This window comes from Anopheles coustani, chromosome 2, assembly GCF_943734705.1.
Source record: "Anopheles coustani chromosome 2, idAnoCousDA_361_x.2, whole genome shotgun sequence".
Taxonomy (NCBI): Eukaryota; Metazoa; Arthropoda; class Insecta; order Diptera; family Culicidae; genus Anopheles; species Anopheles coustani.
Window position 1 is genome coordinate 65,556,071 of NC_071289.1, and position 18,576 is coordinate 65,574,646.

An 18,576-nucleotide genomic window follows, 5' to 3' on the forward strand; every position below is an offset into this window, starting at 1 on the left:
TATCCGGATGGTGCTCGCCAAGCGCTCGAATTGTGGCGTGTTCCAGTAAGCCGTTTCATTTTTGTGCATCTTGTTTTTGTTCGTCTTTTGATGGTTGATAGGATTGAGAAATTGGAGCGAGGATCGTAGAGGACAGAATGGCGAGCAAGAAGGACATTCAAGTTGATTCCGGATTGAGGCAGTCAATAGCTATCAGCAGGGTTCTAACCGCACAAAACCGCTATGGTTGTGAGGAATGCAAGACTCCATTGAAGGATTAGCATTTAAACCGAGAAATAACTCCATTGGGGATAATCTTACGATGAATTCCACATACAGAGCTTCCCAGGTCGTGACTTATAACTATTCGTTGGTACAGAATGAAGTGACTGCAAGGAATAATTAAACTTAAACATGCACAACAAAATAAAGGTTTAAATGTATACAAGTTCCACTGACTCGATACAAAACATAGCTGCCAAAATTGTTCATTCCAACTGTCACCACCGAGCGGCACAAAACTCCGATCGATATTCCGGTCACGTACGACTCGGTTCTATCGCCGATTCCTCGGTTTCCCAAATTGACGCTATTCCCCGTTGACAACAGGCCTACCGTTGTGCTCGCGGGAGTCGTGTGGGACACCTAAGCCTACCTAATTACTGCTGGTGAACAATGAGTCTATAAAAATGCAAACAAATTGACACCTCAAGCTGAGCGGAAAGCGAAAAGTTTTACCCACTGCGAACGCACGCGATAAGTGAGACTACTGGAACTACTATCGTGGTTTCCAGTGGGACAGTTGTAATGCAAACGATCAGGTTAGGACTGTGGCATACAGCTACCGACACCCGCGGTAACCTTTGTGCAATTGTTGAGCTTAGTAGATAGGTAAATTGTAAATAATTGCTGTTGAATTTGGACCACCTTCACCAGTTACAAGTTTGTACCATGCACCACGTTGGTGCCGATGCAGTGCACACATTCATTCATGTTTGCTGTTTACTAAAGACTTAATTTGTTTGCCAATATGATGACGGCTATTTTTAATGCCACTGATTAACCTCTCTTACTCGCCCGATAATCTGATTCGCGTTGGTTGCGCCTCGTAACGATGTGGTTGCCAGGCAGAGATGAAACCATTTCACTTTTCCTTTTCCAGTTCATACCGGTACCTTCCTGATTCGTGCTTATTCAGGAATGCGCACGACGCCAGTACGAGTACGTACTCATCTTCTTTGTGATGGCGTTTCCCTAATGTGCTAATCGACAGCCAGCTGATTTCCGTAGCCTGTGTCGTTATGTCATTATTATTCGCAATCACCAATGGCAAATGGGCTGAAGACGGAGGTGCACTCGGTTCTTTGACACTTACTCTGTATGCGGTGTAATATATCACCGGGTGAATCGATCAAATTTACGGACGTGCCCCGAAAGTCCCACTAAGGTGCCTGCTGGCCAGGAAACTCAGCTGGAAACAACGACAAAGTCAGTCGAGCCTTAGATGACAAAAGTCGAATCGCCGCAGGTTGGAGGAGAAGAAAAGATTCGACTGAAATTACGGAAGCCATGCGGGACAAATGCCACATCGGCTTAATATTTGTATGTGGACCAACCGATCCAATTTCGGGCACCATTATAGACAGTATTGCTCAAATGATCCCGGAGCCTTCAAAAACTCTTTATTGCCGACGATGGCGTTCCTGTCCGGGCTTCGAAGGAAGGAAATATGAGTCTCCGGAATAAGCCTTTCATTTGCAGCACGTTTCCGCTCTGGCTACTGTTCCTTCCGCGGACTTCGGTTCAACAAATTTGTCAGCTGTTTGGCTATGCCCTGTCGTTAATTGAAATCTACTTCTTCCCTGCCGATTTATCATGCACAACATATTTGACCGAGACCGAGACACAATTTTACGCGCGTGCAAAAAGCGTTCTCTTACAGAAAGTAAAAGAGAGGGTTTGCCGGAGGGCGGGTATATCGAGTGCATTAAATTTCGTCAATCAACCCCATCCGCACGCCGTCTGCTCTGTACTCCGCACTTCGGTCGGCTCGGTACAAAGTTCGTAACTTGAGTCGTTCGGTTGGATAAAGTTTCCTCGACATCCTCTTAGCGTATTTCTTTTTTTTTTAGCGCCACCAATTGACCACCGATTGGTGACGACCGCTGTCTTTGTCGAGCAACCTTGGACCGCTTATCCCCTTCTAGCCGACGGACTGATACTCTAGCAAAAACAAAAAGGCAATGCCCAAAAAATGATGATGCCAACCGGAACTGGCGCACGCTTCTGTCTACGTCACGGACTGCATGAGAGTGCCTTTTTTGATAGGCAAAAAACAATAATTACTATTGCTTACTCATCCAAAGCCATACTTGGTGTTAAGTGAACGAAAATCGAGCAACACAAGGTTTTACGTTCCATTCATGAAAAATTCGTGGCCAACTTTTTGTGCCTCTTTTTGCATGATTAATCAGCTGTATTAATTATTACGTACAACTTTGCTGGAAGTGGGTTCATTTTTCCAATTGATACTTTGATTGATATGCGTAGTGATCGACAACCATCAATCACAGTCCAGTGCATCCTACGCATTCCTATTGAGACGAGCTTATAGACTAACGCTATGCTTCCTACTACTTCAAAGGAACTTTGCATTCTATTGTGAGTAAAAATAGTAACCGTATCCTTGCCCCATTGGGGTGTAGAGCTATTCTTGATGCTTTTCGTCCTGGACATCGAAGCAACTTAGTAGTAACAAGGAATATAAGGCGAACTAAACGGTGACTTGACGATTTGATCGCCTACGCCTACAGCATCGGGGCGTATCGTTTTCAGCATCATCATCATCATCATCATTTCGGTACTGGATCCTTCGAACAAAGCCTAAAACTGAACCGAAAAAGGACAAACCAATGTCCACTATGTGCTACCCTAAAGACGAAGAAAATACAAAAATAGCAGCTGGAACATGAACTTCAAACCGCGAGGGAATTCCCTCTAGCCGACGGCTGTTTATTTCGGTGGAGCACCATTAGTTGAAAGCAAATCTTAAATCATATCAAACGAGAAGAAATTAGCAGACGGTAGAGTGCAGAAAAAAGAAGTTTATCCTGCGTCCACAAAGCAAACGCAGACAAAACAATAACAAACACCAAAGCCTTCGCCGAAGGTCAGTGCCGAATGGGTGGACATTTTTTTTCTTCTTTTGTTCTGCCTGAAAATCCCACTTCCCAAACCGTGCGTCCCTCCGGGGACCTCGTCGGTTCGTCGGGGCTGGGCACATCGTACGCGCGTGACATCATTTTGCGCCATCCAATCCGCCGACCGCGTAACGCTGGCGGCAGACAGATTGGTTTAGATTTCCTAATCCATAGTCTCCAGTTTCCCCCGTGGACTCATCTGGTAGCGCCAGGTGGTGGTGGTGACGGTGGTAGCGGGTGCCGACCGTCTGTTGAATTGTCAAAACAAAACCTTCAAGCGGCGCGAATCCACCTTCCTGCCATCGAGCGAACCGACGGAGGGGCGCAACGGTGCAGAGCCGACGGTCGCGGAAAACCGCGAGCCGGAACAGTTCTCCAACCGGATCCGGGAACTCACGTTTGCTGGCGCCAGGCGCCACGATTAGCGTGACGTCCCCGTGGGATGGTTGGTTCACGAGAACTCCCTCCAGTGGAATGGGGGAGCGTGACAATTCCCTCAGGACGAGGAGCGAGCGGAAGGTTAATAAGAGGTTATATAAATAACGCTGAATTCGGTGTTCGCATGTTGTGCGAACCAATTTTTACGTCACGCACTAATTAGCGAGTTATGGCAAGTGCTTGAATTAAAGTTAATTAGCTGTCAACAAATGTAGCGAACTCATACAAAAATTAGAATCCGCTTTTCGCTTTGTCTGTCAGCAGAAAGCGTTGGGGAGATAGACAAGTTTGCTGTTCAACCGAAACTTAGAGAACGTAGATTCTGAAACTTTCCTCGAGCTTCACACAGGTGTTGTCAATGTCGAGATTTGAGGCTCGAGCACGATTATAAAATAAATGCAAACACAAGTGATTCATCTGTCTGGGACAATAGAGCTCGACGGGAGGCGATCAGACCAATCGATTAAATAAACATCGATCGAAAGACTACATACATAACCATGCCGCAGACAGTTCCCGGCCGGAACCAGATGGGAGCATCGGCTGGATAAAGCTGAAAGGCAAATCATTTTGCGCCGGCGATGAAAATCAAAGCATACGGATGGCGACACATGAATAAATAAACAAACAAATGCATATCGGCCGGAGTATGCGGGGGTGCGGTAGGAGAGCTGGTGGGTCCGATCGAGAGTGGGCCAGCCGGTAATGGTGATGGTGAACCAATTCGATTGAACCGTTCGCGTTAAAATAAAAAAAAGATATGCCCAACCCGTACAACGAACCGCGTGTCCGGCATGAGGAGCTTACAGCATACATCGGGTTGTACATGACCGCCGCTTGTCGGGTGTGTGTGTCTGTGTCTGTGTAACTGTCTTAGGGCCACCGATTGGACCGATTTCACTGCGGCCGAGATCGAGATGGCGCTAATTAACAATGAAATAGTTTCAATTAATGGCCGAGAAGCGAGAATAAAACAGGGCCATCGAATCACGGAGCGTCCTTGGGTCGGATCGTGCACTGCAACCCGTGTGGTCCTGGACGCGCTGGGCGGTAAATCATCATAAATAGCCCATTGTGCAGGAAGCCATTCCGGACAAGTGCCGGTGCTGCAACATCTCCCAGATAGGCATTAGTGGCACAATAGCGCACGTGTATTTGCTAAGTAATGTGCTAAACGATTCAATTACATTGAAGCGATAGGGACGCAACAGAATAATGTGCAACACAGTGCGAATAATAATATACAGAACGAACTGGATCAAAAAAATTTGAATACCACGACAGTTCAATATTGAAAAATATTCAAGACAAAATAGCGAAGTAGAAGCACAAACTCAAAAAGAAGAATAAACCAAATAGAATAAAAGAGGTATATAAAAAACAATAAAAAAAAACCAAAAACATCAAGTAAAAACTTCGCTAATTTGAAACACTTTAGCGAGGATAGCAACAGCAAGCTGAAGGATAAAAACATAAGTTTATTAAACGAAAACAGACCTTCATCAATGAATGCCTCCTTCCATCGGCAGCAGCTCAATTCTTTGTGGCACACGCATCCCTAGCAGGGCAGTTTTCTGGAAGCCGGTCCCGAAAACCAGAGAAGGGCAGCGGAGTGGCTGACTGTGCTGACCACTTTACTAATTTGATTAGAACTTCTTTGTAAGCGCACGACGTACGTCGCTTGCGGTGTCGTGTTCATCGCCGAAATTGACCGGTTCCCGATGCCCGAGCGAGTGGTCCCACTTAGCAACTCGTGGCACGTTTTTCACGTTCACGCCAAGGCACCAAACAAAAAATGGAAGGGAACGCAATCGTCGAAATCAGCTCCCAGTTTCATTCGCGCGCACGCACCGGGGCCCCAGGAAGGCTAACACACGACGGAAAGTGGGGTGCTATGTCATATTAACATTGTCACAATTACGTCTACACGGCCAGACACGCAGCGCATTGGTGGTATTTATTTAATCCTTTACTCTATTTGTTGACAAAGGTTAAAATACGGCGCTAAATCGAATGCAATTTCATCCCCTCGGGATGTAATTGGGAAATTTCCGGACCAAAATTTCAGCGGCCAAAGCATTGGCAATCAAATTATGTTTTACTTGACTATTTATTCATTTTAATTATAATTACCCTTCTAGTATTTATTTTATCCTAACTCCCCATAAGTTAAACAAGTAAACCTACACTAGTATACTTTTCGTTTCTCTTTGTTTTTATCAAATTCAATAGATAAATTAAATAATAATCATTTAAATAAATTATCTATTACTATTAATTTAAATAGTATTCCTAGAGGCGCCTTTTTCATTCCACTTGGTTTTTACCAAATTTAGTACATGAACGTATAGTATTTCTAAAGGAGTCTAAACGCAAATTCAACCACAATTAATACCGTCCAATCTTTATCTTTATTCAACTCCCCGATAGGTTAACCTACTTGTACATTATACTTTACGTTCCACTTAGTTTTTACCAAATTAAGTAGATTATTTGATCTATAATTTCTAGAGGCGTTTAAACGTAAATTCAACCACATTTAATACCCGTCTTCAAACCTCTACTCTCTCGTCAAACACTTCTTTCTTTGCTATCAAAACAGCTGTTTTGGGCGACGCAAAAAAAAAAAGATTCTAGTAAAATCTGTACGCCATTAAACCACAAACGAACCACTGGTCATTGAATTCACCGCACCGAGAAAAGTGCAAGTAGTACAGCTGTGATAAGACGCCGCTTCAGCTGATGGTGGCTGAATTTTCGGCTGATGATAGTGAAATCGGCTCACAAACCGACGACCGGAAGAAAAAAAACCAAACAAACAACAAATTCCTCCACCATCGCGATAGTGGCGCTGTGGAAGTCCCAATTCTCCCAACCGATCCACACGTCAATCCGAGTGGGGAGTATTTGGGGCGGAAGGAACAAAAGGCGAACCATCAACAATTTGTTCGACATGGACTAAATGGATTGTATCAATATTTCACTTTGAACGACCCTTTGCGATCTGCTGTCTTTTTGTTTGGAACTCTATATCTCCCAACAGGCCCAGTAAAGGAGCGTGACCGCTAAGGCTCCAATCCAGGATGGTTACAACGACCGTCGACAACCTGTAGAAACCAATGAACCGCCCGGCATTTGCGAGGCATTTGATTACCACGCAAGCATAAATCATCCCTTCGAGCCGCAGGGCAAATAGGAAGAACAGGAATAAAATAAAATAAAAAAGCGCACACACAAAACAACAACAACAACAACATCGGAGCCCGATCAGCCCCCGGACGCGTTATCATTTCGCGTGACCTCCGCAAAGCACCAGCCGGCATGCGGCATGCGTTTCGATGTTGTCATGTTGCCAGTGGCAAGGGTACAGGGGGAAACATTGTTGGAAGGGGAGACATGGGGGACAAAACATCGTGACGTCAGTAAAGTCGTCATCGGTTCGGACGATGCGTACGGGTAGCCTAATCCAACTGCCGTATGTGAGTGTTTGCCAAATAGCAAACCAAATCAAAGCTTGCATCATTTCCGCAGTCTTATCAGTTGCCTTGCGAATGAGTATCACCAGGGTCTTAACATAATTTGTATCATTTAACATACTTTATCATTCCGGCGAAAAACTTTTCATCTCTCGACATTGTGTTCGAGTTCTAGAACACAGTGACTATCTTCCGTGGAATAAAGATAAGGAAAAATGCATCCCTCAATTGTATTCAGTCGCAAAAAATAAGAGAAAGATCGAGTTTTCATCTGGTCATCCATGCAACATAGCGAATACTATTCGGAGTATGAAGCAAAAGGGCCGAGCCTAGCCGACCAATACCAAAGCAAACCGACCAGTTCCGCATCTCGATCACGCACACAGCGCCTGATACAAAAACAAAACATACGAAGGGGGTGGAGCCCTTGGAGCGACTTACTGTGGGCGGGACGCGTGATCCTTTCAAGGGCCCCGGTTTTACTCTTCCTTCCATTGGGACCTTAGCACTGGCGCGCAGCAACCTGCCTCAGATGGGTGCACTTGCGAACTGCATGATCGGCAACATCCCGCTGGAAGGTATGACGGGCATTACCGTGACGACAAGTGCGCTAAACAAACGTCGAGTGCATGCGAGACCAACAAACAGCGGAGATCTTCGGAAATGGTAAAGTATGACCTGTGCCCGCGAAGGAGACCCCGAACTGCAGTTAAAGCGCCCCTGCCCCAGGGACGCACACGGGTACAACTGCGGGACAAACGTGGAGGTACATTAGCGTATGAGACTATACCTGCACAGAATGGGCCGTTTGCAACCTTCTGGAAACACTCTGCGTCCAATTAACGTGTGACACCTTCAAATCAATGAAGTAGAGTCTAGGATATCCCACCAAGGTTTAACAAGGGAAAGGTGGAAGAGATTAGGAGCTCTTATGAATTCCCGGTGCACCTGCGCCTTTATCTCAAGAGCCCCTTTTTATCCTGCTAATGACCTCCTGTTTTCAGATGTTTCAAGAGTATTTTGTGGTACGGAATTTCCGAGACCCATCGGGAATTGAAACTTTGAATTCAAAATGTTTGGATCTTCTATTCAAACAAATAATATCATACGTAAACAATATTGATTATGTGTTAAAAATTAAAGGGTCGATCGAGGCTACCTATTTCCTCTTTAGGGCTGGTGATACTATGAACTCCAGTCTTACGAAAAGCCAGTCGATCGATAAATGGTAAATATTATAAAATCTAAAAAAATTCTAGATTTCGCCAACAATAATCATCCTCTCTCTCTCTCTCTCTATTAAAATGGTTTCACAAATAAAACCGGTCTTACCTTCGGTTGTACTGGGCAAACTGCTCCGGGTAGCAATATATGGCGGCTACGCTCGCGAACTCTTTTGCACCCGACGGCCTACGAATGGAGGCCCTTTTTTTCCCGACGGCACAAAACACTTTACACACTCGAGTTTCGTTTGGTTGTGGAACTTGATTGAGAGGAAAGAAAACGGGGTTAGAAAGTGCGGGCTAGGGAAGGGATCGCTAGGACACAGTTCGCACCACACGACGTCACTTGCCGGCGCAGAACCAAACCGGGCACTGTTCTGCAAACAAACCATCTGCAACAAATTGAACAACCGCATGCACTACGAGCTACCAGCAACACTCCGACGGCTCTTCGCAACACGCACGCACACCCGCCATGCACACTGCACAGCCTAGCTAGGGCTAGGGGAAATGAATACGCCTTTAACTAAGCCATAGCCACTTGGGGTCTTGTCCACGTCTGGACTGGTCGAGAAAGGTTTGCGGAGTTCGGAGGAATCGAATCGCGTTTGGTGAGAGAGTGAGGCTGCGGAGCACCGGGAGAATCAATCAAAATTACGGCACCGGACGGATTCAGGTTGTCAATAAACGTCACTCTTCATTATAGCGATCGCTGGCGGGTGTCCGTTTCGCGCGCCCTGCTTCCCGTTTGGTTCAGCTCCGCGAGGGGAAAGAGTTGGGATGGGAGCGACTGCGGTGAGCGGGGGATCGCGATCCAGCTGGATATCGTTATCGCGTATGAAATTAGCCTTCGCGAGAGTAAGTCTGGAAGGTGTGGAAAAACAAGGAAAGAGTCGATCTGTTGCCACCTTCCAGTGGGGCTAGCATGAACAAAAAGCATCCCACCACAACCCCACCCAACCTGTTGTAGGGTACCGAAGACACAAACACAGCAACCGACCGCTTCATGGACCGCAAGTCGTGCAAATTGTTCGTAGAGAAAGACTCAAAGCTTGATATGAAAAACGCAGCAAAACGCTTCCACATCTCGTGGCACCAAAATGGTGTACTCCGGGGGGGTAAAACGGGCAACATGGTGGGGTCAGGCGAAGACAAAAAGTAACACCCAACTCCTAACGAACCCAACCACCCCGTCGGTACGCCGAGGACCCTCTTCGCGAACGTACGTATTGCGTGCGTCCTCCGGCGCAGACTCCGGCACACAGCCGTACGCAACGCGAACTTACGCACGCACGCACGAGCCCGACGGCCTTTTTCTGCGCTCAGGTGTCACCTGTCACACGTTCCCCGCGCCCCGCTCAACTCCTTCCCCGAACCGGCCGAAGACGAAGATGAAATTCCACCAGAGACAGGCTCCAGCAGCAAACGGGCTGTCTTGCAAGATTTTACCCCACTAGCTAATGTGTGTGTGTGTGTTTGTGTTACTATTTCTTGCGTGTTTTGCTCTTCTTCCATCTCTGTCGTATATTTGTTGTCTTCTTCCTCACGCTGATCCTCCCGAAGCGCGCACGTCCAATGATCGATTAGTTACACACGGAGCCGGTGGGGTTGAGTTTTGGTTTGGATTTGTTTTTATTTTTCACCTCCCCCTCCCCAGATGTTCCAGCGTGGCGTGGAAGTTGTGGTTTTATTTCTTTTTAATCCCTACCACAACCACCATTTGCCATTCGCTATATTCAATTAATTATTCCGCTAATTAGGTTACAGTGAAAGATTTAAAAAAACTAAATCCAAAAGCTAACGGTTCCGGCGTCTTACACGACAAAGCCTGGGTTGACTGTGCTCTTATATATTTGGTACGATTTCGTGATGCCTTTTGATTTCCTCTAATTTTCGGTTTGCGCAAAAGCCGCCTTTTCACACGATTCACGGTGCGAAGAAAAAAAGGGTTGGAGTAGAATCCTAAAAGACACCGGGTTTCCGGGGGGCGCCAACTTGCTCTCTTGGACCGGTAACACATTAGCACCCGTCCCGTAGTGAGGGATCCGTTTTCGGTTGCTCAGTGTTGCGGTGGTTTGCTAAAAAAGATGCCGTTCATCTATTTCCAACGGCCGTTCGCCGTTCCGTCGGCAGCACTACCTGTTTGACTCGCGCCAAACCACAACCACACACTGTGATGCACTTGCTCGCGGACTGCAGAAGCGGAGCGATTTCGAAACCCGGGCCGCACCAGCGGACACTTCCGTTCGATACGCGGCTAGGAAGGCAACTAAACCGAACGGCTGAAGTGTCGGCGCTCAAATATGTGGCCGCCGGACCGGATCGGTCGGGGTATATCTCGCCGCCTATGCTGCGTATCCTCCAGAGGCTGAAGAGAAAACGGCCGCCGCCGCCGCCGCCGCCGTCGCCGCTACAAGCGCGTTTCGAAGCGTTCGGGGCATGAACTACCTCCCTCCCTTGCAGGTGCTCACTCTCTCGGGGGTTGCGAGTTCATTTCTCGCAAGCCGAGGGGTAGGCGCGAGTTTTCTAGGAAAACTTCTCCGAGATGAGAACTGCATCGGATGAACCCATGTCGTGGCGAAGAACACCGAGTGACGGCGCGGACGTTTTCGTTGCAGCAAACGAGAAAATGCACTGGGATGCTGCGTTTGAAGCTACCATAGGCACATAAAAAAAATATATAAATTTCTGTATATAACTAATTTCTTGCAAAAACATAAAATCCGATCGCAAAGAAATTTGTACGTATAGATTTCTAATCCAATATTCGAAAAAAGTAAATGAAATCAGTGAAAGAAATATAAAGCAAACAAAAGATCACAGCGTCGAAACGAAACTAACACATAACATTTTTAACTATTTTGAATGTTTTTTACATCTTATCCATTTTAAATAGTAAATTATAATGTTATAAATGAACAGCCTATTTTAAATAGATTGTGTAAAAGATAAATCAGTTCAGAATAATATTCTAAAACCCCCATACCAAATTTAAGACCGCCTGCAACATTTCAAACAATTCTAATAACGGTTGCTTTTTCGATATCAAAGCCGCGTTTCCATGTGGTGCTGATGGAATGGCCACTCTCGCATCTCGGCGATCGTCGTTTCATCTGTTCAAACGATCAAAAACACATACACGGCCTGCTAGTAGTCAGCGTCGGGTGCCACAAAAAAAGGAAACAAGTAGACAGTCCATCCATCCAACCGAAGCAAATGCGCTTGGCAAGCAACCCACTAGCCCCAGTCGGGGCCATGTCATCGATACACTCATTCGAATTCGTCGGAAAAAAATCCCCTCTACGATCGAGTCTGAAGTCACCGCGTGGTAGAATATCGTCGAAAAATTAAATGGCCGTGTATGTCCGTCGCACCGGATGGAGTCGCCCAATGTCCCTTAACGGTGTTCGCGCCATGGCGCTAAGCCGTGTTCCCCGGAACGGGTGAATCATCGGTATTTACACGAAAAATACATACATATAAGTTTTTTTTTTTTGCTTTCATCCCCTTCATCGTTCGAGTTCCAATACGCGCGGATACGCCGCATGGAGCACGAGGATGAACTCGCATCCGAAGATGAGCCCGCGAACCGCAACCTCCATCGCGTTTCTCGCGGGTCTCTCGTTGTTCGTTACGAGGAGCTCACTCTCCGAAGAGTTTGCAAGTTCGCGTTTGGGGGACCCAACCCTCCGCTATTCCGATGGAGCGCGCGCAAATCGTTATGGCAACGTGAGCCGACACGCGTGGCGGCGATTAGGCCACAAACACACGAAACGGCACGAGATAAATAAAAACATACAACACAAGTGATTCACCACTTGGCGGTTTTGGCAGCGGCATCCCTTCTTGTAACGACAGGAGCACAAGTAGACTAAAAGAGAAAAAAAGTAAAGGAATATTAATCTGCCTCAACTGCCAAAATTTCCCATGCACGCGAGAAGCGCAAATCGTCAAACTGCTACCGTGCGCTAATCAGCTGGTTTGGGTTTAAACTTTTTTTCATCACCAAAGCTATACATCACTCCCCACTGACATTGAGATTAATTCGCACTTCGAAAACAACAACGAGACAATCCGGCATACCACAACCTTACTGAATTGAAATTTGGATGATGAATTTTGCTCCGCTCTACTTGAAAAGAGAGCAGCGCTTGCCCTTGACCTAAAGTTACATATTTTCTAACATAATCCGTCTTGTTGTAAGGCGATCAAACATTTTGCCCACATGATACATGTTGTTTTTGGCAATTATGTCATGATATTTGTAGAGGAAAATGTTATTATTTTTATCCAACAGCAAGTAAAGCAACTTTAAAAACTGATTGTCATTTGTGTTTAAATTAGCTTGAATTTCTTTTAATTTATTTAAATTTCTTTTAATTTTTAAAATAATTAGTATGTACATAATTAGCTTGAGTTTTTAACATATTGGTTAATTCTTTTATGGTGCATTTAATGTTCAAACGGATAGGAATTAGGGTTTCATGTGGAAAAAATTGCTGACGAACATAATTTGAAGTTAAATTTGGTTCTTTTTGATTCAACATGATTTACACATGTAAACATGCTGACATAAATATAAAACATGGAAACAACCTGTTTTTCAGAGGCAGTAGTTAAATCGGTGGATTTCACTTGAAAAATGCATTATTTTTAGAGAACTTACATAAGTTGTGATTTATGTTCATGCAAAATGCTACTGACGTGTTTAAGGTTAAGGATTGTTGTACCATAAACGTGATTGCATTATCATCAATTGAGCTTTACATAACTTTCCATCGCTTGGGCCATAAATCATGTTGTCCCCCAACATTGATCGCTGGCAATGATAGTAGATAGCAATAACAATAAGCTAGAATATCACCATCAACTGCAAACAATGCAAGTGCCGCCCTGCAACGATGCAGCAAATGTTTTGGAGCGAATGTTTGCAAATATTCAGGAGTGTGCCGGTCGAGCGGCAAATCTGTTATTAAAACACTTGAAAAGCTATAAAATTTGCTTGCCGAGTCCGGACAAGGACACCGATTAATTTGCTGTACGTGCGCGTCCTATAAGCAAAGGTTGATAGTTCAGCCACAGCTCCGGGCTATGTGAGGATGTGTTGCTCGTCATCGATCGGAACGGATGAGACCGCGCGGACTTTATCAGCGTGAGCCGACTTTCTGCCGGGTGACAACAAAGCCATCGCCGGGACAGGCAATAATTGTGACCCCTGCTGCACTGGGTGTGCGCCAATCGGGTTGTTCGGTCTGCGCGCCGCACGGAAGAAGATTCGCCGATGCACATAAAACTGCAGCGTACATCTTGCATCCACCGCTCGAGCCCTTTGCGCCCGCGCACTCAGGTTCGATGGCTGATTATAAAACAAAAGTGGCATAAAATCTTCCCGCGCCGCGCGGAGACTGTTTGTCTTGCTGGGTACGAAAGTACACCGGGTCGTGTCCGACGCGTGCAGGCAATCAAACTGCGCACCGCAGGCTATTACGGCATCCCCATGAGCTGGCCCGAATGCACCGGTCAGCCCCAATTAGCCAGCTGCGGACCCGAACTGGCAAGGTAAATAAATAGTTAAATATTATTTCTGATGTTCCTGCTCGGAGCCTTGAGCGGTCGTTTCAAACCAGTTGATCCGGATCCATGTGGAAGCTGTTGTGCGGTTTTCGAGCGCTTCCAGCCGGTGGACATAAACTTTATTCACCCTGCGAAGATTTCGTTTCGTCTCAACGGGAGGAAGCTGGCCACACGGCTGACGTCCAAAGGTATCCCACTCGCTCCAAACGCGGTGCTTTATTTGTAAAGTCAGCTTTATTATGCGGCCCCCAGGATAAATAATCCAACGCGCCAAAATCAAAGCGCTGCGTACAATACAAAAGTGTTGTAACGTTGTACCAACGGATTGATATACAGGGAAATCCCCCGTTTCACTCATAATTAAATTTACAATACTCGTACCCGAACACTTGTACGAACCTACCCAAACGACAGGATTACGCGCTGCAGTACATGCATTAGTACAAATGAGGAACATGCAACAGTCCGTTTGCAGTACAGTTTGCGCCTTATTCTGCCTTGCTCAGTGGCAATGTTCGAGCGGGGGAAGTGAATAATAAATTTTTACCCAACGTGTACCCAACATTTCACGAGCCGTTGTCGTTTTTCGGCGCACAATTATATTTCACCTCGACAGCATAACATGAAAATGGGAAAAGATGTTGACCGCATTCGGCAGTATGTTGCAATTTTCACCATCGGCACTTATTTTTGTCTTTTTTTGAAATATATTTTGTCCTATTTTGAAATTTGTCATCAGAAATACTGTGTTCATAGTATATTTGATTTTCTCGTTATACACATGGAATTTCAATGATTTTTTTTTGTTTTGTTTAATTTCACACGGTTTCAAAAGTAAAAGGTGCATATCGCTCCCAAAGAAAGCAATTAAAATTTTACTTTTGATATCCCCAAAATAACATACTAAACCTTTTAATCCGACTCAAAAGTCGGGCACATGCTGTAACACCAGCAGTTTTACGTGGGCAGCTTTCCACGAGCAATCACGTCGCCCATAGCAAAACTCGACCAAAGTCTTAAGCGCAAACGCCGCGTAATTTGCTGCCACAGGTATGAGGTCGTAAGGCACACTGCTCCCGGAGGGGAAAGTCGTAAGTAAGTAAGTGATCATATCACCCTCGAGCTGAACACGACTGACGCCGTGGCCGTGCAGTTTGCAAGTGCACGGAAAACAACGGCCCAGCGTCTGCAGGCCGGCGGTTGGTCGGCGACGAGGAGGTGCTAATTTATTTATCTCGCCCTTTTCAAATAACCCATAATTGCAAACCGATCGCAATCTGATCGCAATCGGACCGAACCCGGTGCCATGGGGTCGCTCGGAAAGGCTTTCTCTGTGCCCACTTCGTGTTCCGGTGCTGCGTAGGCGGGATCGGTAAACACACATTCCAGCCGGGTTCGGTTTGAGTGCGTCCGAAACCTATCCGCACCCTGGAAAAACCCTGCCCCGGGGGCAAGCTTAGAAGTATAGGAAGAGATGGAAAAATGTGCCCCCAATCCGACGCAATTGCCCGGGAAGTTCGCACCGGCAACAGCTTATTTGATATCCGATTTTCGTCCATGGACGCCCATTTCTAACGCCCCCACCGTGAGGTCTGTATCAACTGTATTCATAATGACACCGAATCACGCTTGTTTCGAATCAACGATTTGATGAACATGTGGTCTCCTTTTATGTCACTATTTAAGATGCAAAGGACACTCGAGCAGCGAGTAGGGAGCGCGGGAGAGACCGCATGTTTTATGGAGCACACATTCACTAAATTCCCCGGAGCAAACATGGAGAAGCAGCGTGTGCAATTTTATGTGAAGGGAGCAAACATTTTTCATTTCCATCACGTCACTTCCATCATGGGCCCCCGTTCGGGACCGATGATTGTGCCAGGTCGGGTTGATTGGCATGTACCATTTCATTTGTGTCATATTTTGGTGAACGAAGTGATTCGTGATTGAAATGACAATAATTGGCACTTTCATCTGTTCAATCATGGAAGGGAAACGAATATTTGTCGCGTCTTTCTTTCGATTACTTTTAAAACAAATGGATGTTTAAAGCGTTTCCTAGAATTAACTTAATGAAAAATAATGGAAAAACGTGGTTACAATATAAAATAATTTGGAAGCTTTGTAAACCACAATCCTGTTAGCTATTATGCGAAAAAGCTTAAACATCTTTTTTCCCCGTATAACGACGCTTCCTTAAAATTCAAAGCTTCACCTTTTTGCGGTAACATCTGGCACGCCATCAGAGCAACGGGAACAACGCGAAGCGCTCTACAAATGTATACAATTTTCCATAAAAGTGCATCCAAGCGCCAGTCCCGCCTCTCCCCGGGGGGAGCATGTGGCACAAAAAGTGTGGCTCGCGCCAACCTCCTCCATTGCATTGTGCGACACGCACGGGCGCTTATGTTTCCTCCCAATGGAAGGTGCACGCGCACGCGTGTCCTGGCACACATACGCGCACGCACACGGGCAGCTCCAAAAAAGGCTAATTGTTTCAAATTCAACAAGTCACCTGACTACGGTACCGATTTGTTCTTCGCGTCGTTCTTTCGTCGCCGGAGCACGCGCGCTCGCAACCGATCCAGTTCGGACCAAAAAATGGCAACATGCTGCGATACTGGTTCTGGTTTGCGGGATGAGCGTCGCATTCCCGGGCGCTTGCCACACCGAGACAGAGGTACCCGATCCCGAAAGGATGACGCGAACGCTGGGAGCACACGTTCCGGTGTTGCGCCAGTTTAAGAGGGAGAAAGAGAGTTCGTATCGATTCACGTACCAGAGGAAGTGTACGGATGGTTCCAGAATTGGGCAAAATATCTGTCCCCCGCTTCGGGCCGATCCTTTAGCCCTGCGCCTACGACTCCGAAGACCATTTGTGGCGTAGCGCCACTGCGACAAATATGGTACCGAGACACACTGTCGGCTGTGGCGCGTCGCTGTAATTTAAGTGCTGAACAGTTTTTGTTATAATTTCTCTCATTTCCATCAAACTTAGTCCTGGTCTCGAGGGAACGAAGCCATGTACCGTACATTATCCGTGTTTTGCTTTTGGTTTTGTTGATGCACTTTTAACATACCGGTTTTTTAAGGTTCTCTCAAACTTGTTCTTCTGGCGTCGTATTGTTGTCCACATAAAGAGCCCAATCGGCTAGTTGATTCAAATATTTTACCCAGCAGATCACAATAAATTGCATTCAAGTTTCTTTAAAAGCTCTTTTGAGTTTGCAACAAAATATATCTTAAAAAAAACAAAAGCAAAATTGTATTTACAACTCAAAGGCACCACTTACCTCAAACACCGCCGACAGTATCGATTTCGATGATCAAATCCGGCTCCGATCTTCGATTTTACCGCCAGTCGTTATGCTACCTATCCGTTCCCCCGGGGTTCCGTGATGCCGAACCCGTCTGCCTTCAGACATCGTAATCTAGGGAACACGGATTAGTGGTCAGTTTATCCGTAGCGATGACACCACTAGAGAGCGAAAAAAAAAAAAGAAAGAAAGAAAGACGATTTCATATCTTTCCCAATTGGTTGGTCGATAGCCTGCTGGGTTTATCGCTATGCTGGCTCCAAAAACAGGTGGAAATAGAGATGAAAGAGAATCAAAAGAATGCAGTTACCTACAAGACCGCGGGTCATCGGTGTCACATTAGCAAGCTAAGCACGCGTCACTCGGATGATGATGATGATGATGATGCTGTATGGTGTTGTATAGTCGAGCGTGCCCGGTGACAGATGGGTGCACCGAGTGAAGACGGGGCGGGCACCGTAGTGGACAGTCATCCGAGTTGGAAACAAATACCCGCGCCGGGCTGGGACGATCCGGAGGAGCGCGGGTGTGTTGGAATTGGATGGAGCGCGAATTTCGATCAAAATGCAATGGCGAGCCGGGCACGAGCGGGCTCCCGCTGGCATGTCGCGGAAAAGTAAACACAAAACCGGTACCAAGCTCGTGTGCAAGCATCACCAGCGAACACTGACCGTCGATCTCGAGGAGATGTTCCAGATTGTTTTTTTTTTGCCGCTCTCTCACTCTTCTTTTTCCGTTCGGTTTTGTTCTACTTGTTAACCAGGCGTGCCGGTTGCATTCGATAGAGCGAGTGGCAGCGAGATGACCGGCCGTGGTTGAATTTGCCTTCCTGTCCATCGTCACCGCGATCTCGATTGGTACGAGTCACATCATCCGGAAAGAAGCTAGTACGCTTGGACACCATCGACACACAAAACGCTCCACGGGTAGACTGGTACGATCATCTAACCATCTGCTGGATGCTGCTGCTGCTGCTTCTATTACTACTACTACTACTACTACTGCTACTGTTGATACTACTGTCACTGCGTTCCACCGAAATGCCATCCCGGTGCCGTTTTGGGTTCGTTCGTTCGAAACGGGACACCGTGATCACGCATTCCCTCCGGGGAAGTGGACTTTCGCTGCTGGATACTGCTACTGCGCAGCCTACTACCGCTTACTGTCACTTTGCTCCACTCCACACAGCACAAGCGCACACCAGTGTATCTATCGTTGCCATGGCAATGGCTTGACAGCGAGGACAGGCGCGCTTGATCAATGTGCACATTCAATTGCGACATTCTCTTCCGTCAGCCGGTGCCGTGCCGTTTCGCACCGGGTCGAGTCTGTAGGGATCCAGCAGCCAGCCTCCCCATCCCCCAGGGCG

The 18,576-nt window shown here is 46.5% G+C and overlaps 1 protein-coding gene across 4 annotated transcripts in view; it reads right to left on the reverse strand.

The window, feature by feature from the left end:
- LOC131263849 (BMP-binding endothelial regulator protein) overlaps positions 1-18,315 on the reverse strand; it is a 71,945-nt gene extending 53,630 nt beyond the window's left edge. For 2 of the 4 annotated variants that reach the window (XM_058266122.1, XM_058266120.1), the window contains exons 1-2: positions 17,518-18,315; positions 17,184-17,368 (exon numbers count right to left, since the gene is read on the reverse strand). The gene's annotated coding sequence lies outside the window, so the exon portion shown is untranslated. Of the gene's footprint in view, positions 1-8,425; positions 8,491-17,183; positions 17,369-17,517 lie in introns of those variants that run through there. The other 2 variants (XM_058266121.1, XM_058266123.1) reach the window with 2 other exon arrangements.
- Between the last annotated feature and the right edge of the window lie 261 nt (positions 18,316-18,576).